The sequence below is a fragment of the Bradysia coprophila genome, unplaced genomic scaffold (genome assembly GCF_014529535.1).
Source record: "Bradysia coprophila strain Holo2 unplaced genomic scaffold, BU_Bcop_v1 contig_232, whole genome shotgun sequence".
Classification (NCBI taxonomy): Eukaryota; Metazoa; Arthropoda; class Insecta; order Diptera; family Sciaridae; genus Bradysia; species Bradysia coprophila.
In genome coordinates, this window is record NW_023503493.1 from 5,877,262 (window position 1) to 5,890,586 (window position 13,325).

The following is a 13,325-nucleotide window of genomic DNA, read 5'->3' on the forward strand; positions in this document are numbered from 1 at the left end:
TTACGTTTCACGCATGATAAAGTCCATGGTGTTCACTGAAATGACGCTGAACAAAATTTATTTAACGACAATTAAGTTTTGCATAACATTACATCAGGGGCGTGTGTATAATTCGGTATAAAGTGCTACACATAACAGAATTGCTAATTTCTCTAGGTTGAATCGGGACCACTTTTCGTTGTGGCCATATGGAGTGAAGCGTAAATCGGAATATCGCTCTGGCATATAAGCAGCACAATGTCAGTGAATTTTACAAATTTTCATTCGATTTCATTTGGGGAAATTGGGACAGTCGGATAATATTTGAAAAACGTTGGGCGAGTTAATGACACTTTCATCCATGATTATCAGAGAACGTGTGTAATGTGCAACGTTTCCAAAATAGTATGTATAGTGTATGGTGCTCCATATATAGATTCTCGAACATTGTGAGCATCGTCCCCTACACTTTTTATGCTCAGAAATATTTCCTCCAGATTTATTGACTACATTTTCGGGAAGCAGCGACAGACAACACATAAATCATATGACCCACTTTTTATTTATTCAAACATTGTGAATTATTGATAGTTTCTTTCGTACGTACGTACACCATAGGGAGGATTTATGAACAAAAAGTGGAGTCACAAGCGAAATTGGAAATTTGGCTGGAGTAACTATTTTATCGTTTTTGGAAACGAGCATTTTAACTACATAGGGCAGGTTAGAGAGTCGCTGAAATGAGCCGCCGCCACACTCTTGTGGATAAAATAATCGGCCAGTGTCAAGTGGAAATATAATATTTAACGGAGCCTTCTATTAACAAATATAAAGTCCTCTGGTAATTTTTGCTGGAAATACGAAGCGCTGACAATTGTTATTTACGTATCTGTTCAGGTTCAAGTATCTCAATCGGTAGGATATATGTCACGGGTTCGACTACTGTGTCATACATAGTTCATAAGGTTTTTCCTAATCGTAAATTTACGCCGTACGTGCGCTGACAGTTCAAAAAGAAACGTGAGAAGGTCTTTTTAACGCTACATTAAATCGTACCATAGGGAAGCGTTGACATGTATTTTTTTCGGTCACTCGTTCACTTAAAATTCAAATTCTAAAGCGCATTTACGACGTAAATACGTCATATTCATAAGTCAGTGATTCTAAAATATCAACTACGAGTGACACCTATGTTCTAATAGTCCAATCACATGATTTACAATAATTCACACTTGTAAAATCCCTCTAAAATATGGGTATGCATAAATCGCCCATTTGCGGATTAGGGGCTTAGAACGCATCGGCTTTCCTGCCTACCTTATCATATCCTTTCCTACGTATCTCATTTGGATGATTGACTTTGGCAGCTTTTCTTGGTTGCAAAAGTACTCACAATAAACCACACCAAACGGATCCATAGACACATTTACAGGGACGAGCGTTGTGTTCGTCTCGAGTAAATAACCTCCATACAAACTGCACACACACTCTACGGGGAATAATGATCGAGATGTACGTCAACGTTTTTTTCATTTCATGCGTTAAGGACCACTGTCATATTTTGACGCGCGAAAAATTTGAAGTTTATGTTGGTACTTACTTTTGTTTCGTTAGATTTTTAATTGTATTTGATAAATTGACATGATAAAATAGCTAAATTAGATTTTTAATCTAGGATTTATTTTAAAGTAGATATTCAATTTCTATTATTGCTTTTATGTCATCTTTTCGCGTCCAGTTTTGGGAAATCAATAGTAAATTCAGTAAGAGGGATTTTTTTTGAAAGTGAACCAGGCTCCGTCGGAGCTATTAGCGACGCTTTGTTTACATGCCCAGATTGCCCTTGGCCCCAATAGTCGAAAATCGCAGTCGTTTAATTTTAATATTCTTTATTGGCTGTGGAACTTCCACCAAAAGTCGAAAAAGGGTGTTTTTTGTACGTGATTTACTGACGCTACAGGCTACAAGCCTCATTCGATAGGTACTGTCCAGTAAATATGGGGCAAGCACTTTGTACCCAAAAAAGTATCCTGAACCTGTGACTGAAACATTATTTTTGTCATTTTCGAACAATGGTACAGGAGATGTAAGATATCTGGGCCCACATACATGTATGTCCATAGCCTGTAGCGGCAGTAAATCACGTACAAATCATTTAATAAGAAGTCCGGTCCGCACGAAAACAAAAATAAAATTAGATCCGCAGATACAAAATCACAATTTCTTTATTTTAATGACAGATCGATTATTATTTTAGCGCAGAAACCGATAAATGCGTAAAACATTGAAATGAAGACCAACAATTTGGAATTTTCAGTGACCGGCGTACCGACTTATGCTCTTCTATATATTCCACGTCTTCGAATTCTCCACCGTTATTGCTGGTGTCAAGTATTGGTCCTTATAAAATATCACAACGCAACGCAACGTACATCTCGATCATTATTCCCCGTAGAGTGTGTGTGCAGTTTGTATGGAGGTTATTTAGTCTCGAGGATAAATAGGAAATTTAGTTTAGTTCTGGTCGCATACATCGCGTTTGATGGAAAATCTTCTATTTTCTCCACTTGGTCAACAGCTTACTATTTTTACGTCTCTCAGTGTTGAATTACGTACGTAAAGGGGCATTCTATGTTTACGTATTTTTGTGATATACGTGGGTTGCACGGTAATTTCAGATATACATGTATTAGGTTTTTTGTGCCCAAGAAACATCCATAGTACATTATTTTCTGTTTCTACCAACACCAATATCACCAATTACGTTAATACGAAATGCCCACTTATGTACGTAATTCAACACTTTCTATTGGCTTCCAACGTTTTACGGTCGGCACACTAGTCTAGCAGAGACTTTGTATATCTACTACAAAAACGCTTTGCTGTATAAATAGTTTTTGTGATGACCGCACAATGAGAGAAGCTTACATGCGTTCAAAATAAAGGTTTTTCACTTGCGGTTCATTCCATATCTTTGCTGTCGGTATGTTGTCCTGAAATGTTCACGGAATTAGTGAAACTGTTTACAGTTTTTATGGGTGGAACGATCGTTTCTCGAAAAGGCAAATTTTCATCGTATCGCTCAGCTTTTCCAATTCGAGAATGTAGGGTATGGGTATGGGGAGTCTTAGGATTATACTGAAATGGGTCATATAAACATTCGTAGAGTTTTGAATGCGTAAGAAAATCATTGGTGTTTTGCTGACAAAATACAAAATATTATCGAGAACATAACACAAAGGTAAGCTTACATACTGTTTCCTAGAAATAATTCTGTTACAAATTTTGGACAGCGCACAGAAGGGACGAGATAATGGTCAGCTCAAAACTACATAACTAAAGTCGTGTGTTGTGTAATGACAAAGTGTCAATATCTAACAAGATAGTTGTTTGTCTACACAGGTAACTGCGATAACTTTTGTGGTAAAACCATAGAGGTAGACTACCTAGAGGAATTATGACTCGAAATTCATTGAAAAATTATATGAATTATTTGTGTAAGATGCTAGCGGAAGAAACTGAAGATGGTCAGTCCACTTTGACCTGTGACCGCTGCTAGTTCTCGAGGCCGATACAGCTTTTCTTTTTTCTTTTTTGCCACTTTACGTGATATGCGGGAAAGGGAAGAGCTATAGCTCTGTTTGTCGTTCCAAAGGATGTTTCTCCGAAGATGTTTCCTTGAAGTTCAATAAATGTGAAAAGGAGTCTTGTTTTGGTTTTCTGTGTACGGAAATTCGGTTCTTGCAATTACATACCAATTTTGCTTAACCTGAGACGAAAAGCTTGCGCCCCTGAGAAGGACTCTTCAGAGCGCTCACCCCTTGGCAAATTTTTAGCCTACATTTGTGCGCAAAAATATTCGTTTTTTCGTTCTTCGAACAAATGTAGGCTAAAAATTTGCCAAGGGGTGAGCGCTTTTAATGTCAAAAGTAAAGGGACTCAAAATGTCGTACATACCAATTTTGCTTAACCTGAGACGAAAAGCTTGCGCCCCTGAGCTTTTCGTCTCAGGATAAGCAAAATTGGTATGTACGACATTTTGAGTCCCTTTACTTTTGACATTAAGAGCGCTCACCCCTTGGCAAATTTTTAGCCTACATTTGTGCGAATAACGAAAAAACGAATATTTTTGCGCAAAAATGTAGGCTAAAAATTTGCCAAGGGGTGAACGCTCTGAAGAGTCCCTCTTAATGTCTGTACACGAAGCTGTCACACACACATTTAAATAAATGATTTTTCATTTTAATTTGTAAGTTTGTTCTATTGAGAGGGCCCTTGGGTAAAACAGAAAGTTTCTCTGTGAAATATCGCAAGTAAAAAGTAAATTAAATCTAATGCCAACATTGGCAAATTGTGTCTATATCAGGGACTATTTTTGTAATTTTTTTAAAGAGAAAATCAGTGAAGGTTAAGAAAATCTGGGAAATTAGAAAAAATTGGGAAAATTTTGAAAATAAGGACAAGTTTTCCTCAAGATAGTCCCTGGTTTATATAATAGACTATTAGCACTCGGGTGGGGTGCAAATAGTCTAAAATACGCTATTTGCACTTCTATTGTTAGGTCAATGTGCACAATGACACGTCAGAGTAAAATAAACCAGGCAGAAGCGGTTCATTTTTGAAACGTCAATTAAGGAACCCAAACGAACGCTGACATAAATTGAATTAATTTTATTCGGAAAATATAAGACAAGATAAGTCAGGTCCTGAGTCAACTCAAGCACTACTGCCTGGTTTATTTTACTCTGCCTTGACAAGGAAGATTCAAGTAGCTTCTGTCGAAATACCCAATTGTTGGGAAAGTTTGGACCAGAAATGTTCTAGTTGCTTCTGACGAAACACTTAATCACTCAATTGTTAAGCCACTTGTTCAAGGTCGACTTATGCTTCTGACGAAACACTCAATTGCTACACCAGTTTTTCTAAAGATGATTCAAGTTCTCTTCTGTCGAAATGCCCAATTGTTGGGGTTAGTGTGTGCTATTAAATTGTTAGGTCAGTTTGTCAAAGGAAGATTCAAGTTGATTCTGACGAAACATTCAATTGTTAGGCCAGTTTGTCTAAGGAAGATTCAATTTACTTCTGACGAAACATTCAGTCAGTTGGATCAGTTTGCACAAGGAAAATTTGTTGCTGCTGGCGAAATACCCAATGAGGGATTGACGTTTTGACCAATTCGACGCAGAACGTCATTCTCAGCACTTACTTTAGTTACAAAGTTACTCTACTAAAATACACGGATTTTTTTATAAAATTAATTTTGTTTAAAAAAGACGACCCTAAATTGACCCAATTTTGTCAGTCGCCTAAAATGTGCCGGAGGCCGTTTCCAGTCTTGATGAAAATAAGTATGTGTAAGGCGTTCTGCAGCAAGAACTACATGGGTATCGACAATTCTAATCAAAAGAATTGCAAAAACAGTGTAAAATCAAAAATATAGGGCAGCCATTTTCTTATGGGCGGCTGTATGTTTCGACGTTTAGACGAACTTATAAAAAGATCAGTGCATTTTACAGACATATCGCGGAACAATTTTTTGTTTAGAATCATGTTTTACGTCGATTAAAAATAACTTATAAAAACTTCAATCGCCCATTGTTAAGACAGTTTGTACAAGCAAATATAATGGTGACTGGTGCAAATAGTGTATTTCAGTATATTTGTAACCAACCCGGCGGTGCAAATAGTCACTTCGTTGAAAATAGATGTATCGCATCGTTTATTATTGAAAAAACAACAACCCGCAATGCCATGAATTTCATAGCATGTTTCATAGCATTACTTACCGAAGTACCTAGGTAATTCGTGTGAAAAAGTTTTGCGGTCGATGGTTGCTTTTTTTTGCTATTCAAACTCGCTCTCTTCCTCTGTCTGTACGATTTTCAATTTTCTATTTGGTTGCACCGATTTTACATTAGCAATCTCGGTTATGTAAATTTACGTTTTAAACTTGGAGCCATTTTCAATTGGCGGTGGTGTTCTGAATCCCTGATTCAGAGGGAATCATAACAAATGCATGCATGGTATAACATTTCAAAGTTTTGCATGCCGGATTTGGAGAACGTTGAATGGATGCACATATGCGGGAAAAATTTATGCAGAAACTCAAATTAAAGTTAAGTCAAAACTAAACTTGAAGAATACCTACACAAGTCTAGAGTGTTTGGATATATGCATGCGATTAAGTTATGACAGCTACAGCTGCTATAAATTTCTAATTAAGAAGTGTCTTGACGCTCTCAACACATTTTCATGAATTAATCCGAATAATTCTGCTGCATTCACGTACTACAAAAGTTCGATTTACTTTTTAACTGAAAAACATTAATTAGTACAACTCGACGAACCATCTACACTACGTGTTACGTTACACTATATGTACGTACTTGTTCGTTCACATGTAACACACTCTCCACTTCTTCAGATGTTGTTTTATCTTGTTATCATAACCATCAACATAATGTTCTGCTTGTGTGAACAAATTAGTTTCAGACTACTTATCCGATTAACGTAGTAAGTTTCGTCGATGCCGATAGACATGCATTCAAAGTGTGTAAAGTTCGACATCTTTGTTGGCTCATCATGTTACGCCGAACGAGTGAATCTTGTAAAACTTAAATGTGTTTACAAAGTTAAGGATGAATATAAAATCGAAATTCAAATTCAAGTAATTTGCATTCGACCTCGCATTCGACGTTGCGATGAAAAAAAAGAAGAGATGATTTTTTACCCATACGACAGGGAGTACCGAGCTGTGATCAGCTGTTTCCAAGCATGTCGAAAAGGTGCATTGTTTCTCGTCAAAGCTTATGGTAGAATGCTTAGATAAGTTTACCGACGTAGCTAGTTAAAATGATAGATAATGATATTCCCGAACGAAGAGAGGGCTACTAAGGAATAGTACATTACTATACCAGTGAAGTAATTTGATATCTCGTATCCAGATGAGTAAAAGTATCCGAGGGATTCAGCCCGAGGTACTTTTACTCATCGTGATACGAGATATCAAATTATTTCACGTGTAAAGTATGGCGTTTTACTTTACGAGCGAGGGAAAGGGTCTTCACTAGTGAGGGAAAGGCCACATTACCTCACTAGTAAAGTAAAATCCTTTTCATGTGTCGGACCGAAAACCTGCAAAATATCCCCTTCGGCCCCGACATATGAAAGCGTAATTTGCTTGTATGTCTTTTCTAACGAGTTTTAGGCTTTTTTGCTTATTGTACCTAAAAACCGAGACAGATTACGCCCATTATTTGTCATATAAGTTGCCGCAAACTCGAGAAAATTCCTGCAAAACTTCCGTTTTCGGCCCGACACATGAAAACACGGCAAAGAGTAAAATAAACCAGGCATGAGCGGTTCATTTTTGAAACGTCAAATAAGTTACCTAACACATTTAATGAAAATGGTCCCTAGTCAATTCAAGCGCTGCTGCCTGGTTTACTTTACTCTGTCCTGATGATAAGCGATTCTGAATTGTCGCTTTGCAACGAAAATTGTGACATAAATAATTGATCTAGCACAACTGAAGGGAAGTTTTACCTCAATTTTCTTTTTTTCCATACCAAAGAACAAAAAAGGGTCCGAAGCGATAGCGGAGGACTTGACGCAGTCTAACTTCCAAAAAAAGAACGAAGAATTTTTTTTGAGACGCGGCAACTATATATAGGCGAGAATTAAAGTTTCTTTCCTTTGGCCTGTATCACCACAAATCCTATTCTATCTTATTCGCGCTTCAAATACGAGCAAAACGAGCTATCACTCGACTATGTAACTTTAAAATTGCCGGAGATACATCGTTTTGAAGTTGGTCATTTTGATAGAAAATGCACCAAATTAACGTTTTCCAAACAATCAAAATCTTTCAACTTACTCTGTATGTTTCTATCTGTCTATCTGTCTATCTGTCTATCTGTCTATCTGTCTATCTGTCTATCTATCGACGGTCGATCTCGGAAACTAGTCAGCCAATCTCCATGAAATTTTGCAGGAACCTCAGGGTGGGCATAAAAATGAAAATGTGATATGCCATTACCACAGGAAAAACCAGAATTTTGTTTTATTGGCCTCGAAGTGGTTTCTGAGTGTAGTTTTCGAGGGTCGGGAACGCGTTTTCGGCTGTGCTTAGCTGTATTGAAACCTACAGAGGCGTGACCCATCAAATGAAAGGTATTCGTAACACGATTCGAACAAAAAAATAATTAAAAAAATCGGGGCAGATTCGTTTGAGCTAGAGTGATTAGAGTGACCAAATTTTGAGTTACTCGAGCGTAGGATGAAAGGACTAATATTTTTTTGGGTTATGAGAGATAGAGAATTACTTTCTTCGGCAAAGTCTCAGAGTTTTACGAGTAGAACAGAGGGGAATATGTGAAAAATGTCGAAAGTTGGAAATGGGTGGGTCAATTATGTTTTTAGAGGTATTTCTTGAATGGTGGCAGATAGAGAGTTACTTTCTTCGGCAAAGTCTCAGAGTTTTACGAGTAGAAAAGAAAGGCATTTGTGAAAAATGTCGAAAGTTGGAAATGGGTGGGTCAATTGGGGTTTTAGAGATATTTCTTGAATGGTGGCAGATAGAGAATTACTTTCTTCGTCAAATTTCGATTTTCGTCAAATTTTCGATTTTCGTCAAATTTTTGATTTTCGTCAAATTTTCGATTTTCGTCAAATTTTCGATTTTCGTCAAATTTTCGATTTTCGTCAAATTTTCGAATCTCGTCAAATTTTCGAATTTCGGCAAATGTTCAGGAACAGACCAGCAAGAAAATTTATCTGCCACATGCGACGCAGATTTTTTTGGTAAAATTTTGGTTGTTTCCAGTCAAATTTTTTTTGGTACAAATTATTTGGCAGATGATGAGAAAAACTAAGCCAGCTTGTTTGAACTAAAATTGGGTGTAAAATTTAATTTTTGCGTAACGAAGCTGAAAGCGTCACCTCTAGCGATATCATTCATTTTAGAAATTGTACTTCAAAAACTGCGTCACACTTTTCTCGAAGAGATTTTTGTTGGGATCTGTTATCTATGACGACTTCCGGAATAAACGATAATCGGATGGTGAAAGTGTCAAGTAGCCTTTTGAATTTACATGTAAATTACAGCGCATTCAGTCAAAATGTAGAATAGTATTTGTAGAATACAAAGAAATCAGGTGTGAATTAGACTCAGAGAGCTGAGAGTTTGTTTGCTAGAGAGAGTTTCATTGCTTACATCAAAATGACGTCATACATTCGACAGTCGAAATGTTTGTGTGCTTGAAGTCTGGCGAAAGATTCTGATTCTGAATTTTGACATAATTTCCAAGTGTATCACAAATGATCGTGTGAACGTGTGTGTTGGCAAAAAAAAACATAAAATTTCCATCGAGTGTACTTAATATTTTTAGGTCTTTTTTCTATGGAATATGTACTCTGTTTTGGTCTGTGTTTGCTATTGCTTCAATTTGAGCGTCGACCAACGCTCACTTTGGGAACTGCGGGAAACGTTCGATTAGGTCTTGATAAACTTAGAAGAAATTTTGTCATTGTAGCATAATTGGGCGAACAATTTTTTTCAGTCATTTCCAATCTCCCCAAGTTTCTTTTAATATAATAGACCTCGACAATACCTTTCCAAAGAACCTCCATTTGATGAAATGGGACCTCTTTTATATGAGCATTTTGGATGAGATTCCCAAATAGTCATTTTCATGCTTCGGGGCCGAAAATGAGGGCAATTTTTCTAATTTTCTCGGGTTTCCGGCCCTCTGCATGAAAACTTACATGTGCACCTGTTTGGGACGGTTGATTTAAGGCACTTTCGCTTGTAAGCCTCACTTCGTTCGGCCTACAATCCGCGAAATTGCCTAAAATCAATCGTCCAAAACAGGTACACAAATGACTATTAATAATAGTCTATTATAGCAAAGATCGCGAGTCGACAAAAATATTTGGAAAAATGAGAGAGATAACATGAGTTGAGAACTCGTGATCGTTACCTTTTCATAGAAAATTGTATCGGAAGTGCCAGTATATTTTCCATCAGGTTTACCGTTCTTTGTAGCGCTTCAGTACAAAATGTCTACTGAATCGAAATCGCGCTACAATTGAGTTCCAAACAACGATTTTATTTCGATTTAGAGCATTATTATGAGCAAAAAATTATTCAAGAGTATAACAAAAAAGTTTTTTTTTTTTTTATAAAGCTGATTTTGTGTTCATAACATGTACAACCCGATGGAGAAGGGTCATTTGCCAAATGAAGAAGGACATTTTGTTTACATCTTTGCTAAATATCCCGATTCTTTCACATGTAAATTTTCGCAATTTCGACTGAATAAAAAGATGGCGCGCTATGCACGCATGTTGAAGAAGGTTTCTGACTTCGCTTATTTTCTTAATTTTTCACGATACTGAATTAAAAATTAATTATGCAAAAATTCGATGCATGATATAATGCAGAAATACTTCAAATAACGTTCGGAATCGAAATAAAATATAAAAATGTTTTGTTTGGAAGTTAATTTTGTGATTTAAGTGGATTTTTGCAATAACGGCCCCAGCTATCGACCTAGCCTCCTCATATACAGCCTTGGAAAAAGCGTCATCAAATGAAGGTACTATTTTACCATTTTTCCCTATTAGCTAAAATCTCTGTACGTTTTGCTGGTGAAGCAAAAAGACCTCACCAGGTTTCATTCGGTCTATTCTAGTTTTTAATTATAGTAATTGCGTGATGCACGTACTGCAAACATTTTTTTAAACTCTAGCAAAATCAATTGCATTGAATGAGCTCATCCTCATCGCGTAAATCTATTCAAAAACTATCAATGGCTCAACACTCCAGATATACATATAACGAATCCAGTTGTATAAGTGCAAAAATCCATATAACTAATAATACATATTCAAGCACCATCGCACATTTCGAAAGATGATTAATGGCCAAACAAGCATTTGTGAAGAGGAAAAGCTCATCTCATTGAAAAATATTGGAAAAATAAAATAAAATATTCTTGTTAACTTGCAAATTAGCTGTTATACGGTTGTGTTTACAATTTTTTTTTTTCTCTTCGCCTTTTTTTTCTGTGCACAATATCAAGGATTTATTGGAACAGGGATTTTCCACTGTTTGTGTGTGCTATGAATACTTCAATGCGAAATGAAAAGAATATTTATTATGGTTGCGCTTCCCAATGAACAGGCAAAATCGAAATATAACATGGAGAAGCAAAAAAAAAATATTTAATTTAAATTCATGTAATGGCAAGACTGGCTGTGTTTTCTCGTTTCATTTTTTTCCTCTCTGCTCGTCGTGTTTTATTTTGAAAAGATAAATGCGAAAATGATAATTATATCGATGATTGATGGTTGCGTGTCATCGGCTAAATGATAAAACTCTTTTGAATTATTATAAATGGAACAGCGAAAATACAATAAGTAACTCGGATGCAGTTCGAATGGATGATATGGGGGTGTTTGCTGGACGAATTTACAGGATGTCAGTTTTGATTTAACCTTTCAGACACTGATGTCGTGTTAAGCCAGCATGTCTCTTATTCTGAAGAGCTTCTTTCGTATTTCACAGAAATCCTTCACTTTTAAAATGGAATCTAAAATAAAAGCTCAAAGCTTTCGAAAGCTCTACAAAGCACTCATAAAATACGATACATTGTTTTGGCTTCGAAACACTAGCTAATTTGCTCAAACAATCTAAGTAAAATATATCGTACCAAGCTTAACGATTGTTCAAACAAAAGAAGTAACAGATTTAATGAACATCAATGAACGGTTGTAGATTTCTGTATAATTCTAAATATCCTGTTCCTAGTATGCATTTCGTCATAAAACTACTAGTGTCTTGTGAAACAATTTCATTGGTATGGCATGTCATGGATACGAAGCTTTTTTAAAAGAAAATAATGCCTAGTATGGCTTACTAGTTGCATTTTGGTATAAAAGAGTGAATTTTTTACTATTGATAAATATGCATTTAAGGATTGCAAAACGATTAGGAGACTTGAAAAAGTGACCTCTAGCGCCATCTACATCCGTTTGAAGTTTTAGATGCAGAGGTAACTTCGATGAATTTCTGTGTAGCAACAATCGAACGATAATAGCGAAGAAAAAAAATTTTTTGAACTAATTTTAAAAATTACTTAACTTTCACATCAGTTTAAAAATATCATTTTTATGAAAATTCAGAAAAACTGCCGGAAAAACGGAAAATTCTGAAAAAAATTTTGCATCAAAAAAAACTTTGAACCTTTAGCTTTCGTTTGAGCCCAACATCACCTGTGTAGCTTCGATTGTTGCTACACAGAAATTCATCGAAGCTACCTCTGCATCTAAAACTTCAACCGGATGTAGATGGCGCTAGAGGTCACTTTTTCAAAGTCTCCTAATCGTTTTGCAACCCCCAAATACATATTTATCAATGGTAAAAAATTCACGCTTTTATATCAAAATGCACCAAAAAATGTATTTTGTTCAACTACTGAGCCCTAGTGAGCCGTGTAAAGCCAAATTAAATGTGTTGTGTCTCTGTTTTTGTAGACCTTTAATTTCCACAGAAATCTTTCATTTTTAAAATCGAATCGAAAAGAAGCTCACGTTGGTTTAGTATCCACACGCAGAATAGAACGCAAAGAATGAAGTGCTGGAAAATATTACGGTTTTTCAGAAATCAAGAAGTTAATTTATCTCATCGGTTTCGAAATTGCTTGGCATTGTTCTCTTTCACAATACAATAAATATTTCATAAAATCAGATGAGCTGTCATTTCTGCATCGACTAATTCATATCTTTCCAAATAGAGCAATTCATAGCACATCAAGAATTCGGTGTGAACATTGTCGACGTAGTGTAAACTTTGTATTGTAGCGCAAATTCAGTGTTGCGGTAACTGTGCCTTCACACAAATATATGCGAAGTTTCCATTGCTGAATTGTGACTCGAGATATTACAATTTTTCATTCATAAATCTTATCGAAATACTGAATTTGTGTTTCAACCGAGAGGGAAACCACTGGCCAAAAGGGTGGCAAATGAATTTGTAATTCCTTTCCTTTCAATACCGTTTAATTACCTCAATTACTGGAGCAGCTCGTCTAATTGCCGGATTCGCTCTACTACCTTTCAATTCCCATTAACGTCTGTTAATTCCTTTTAATCTCTGTCAATTCCATTTTGTTACCTCAATTACCGGATCAATTCATCTACTTGCCGAATTCGCTCTACTTCCTTTCAATTCATTTCAATTCCGTTCAATTCCTTTCAATTTCTTTCAATTCCCCTTCAATTTCTATTGGTACTTCCTGTCAATTTCTTTCAATTCCCATTAATTCCTGCCCAATTCCTGTCAA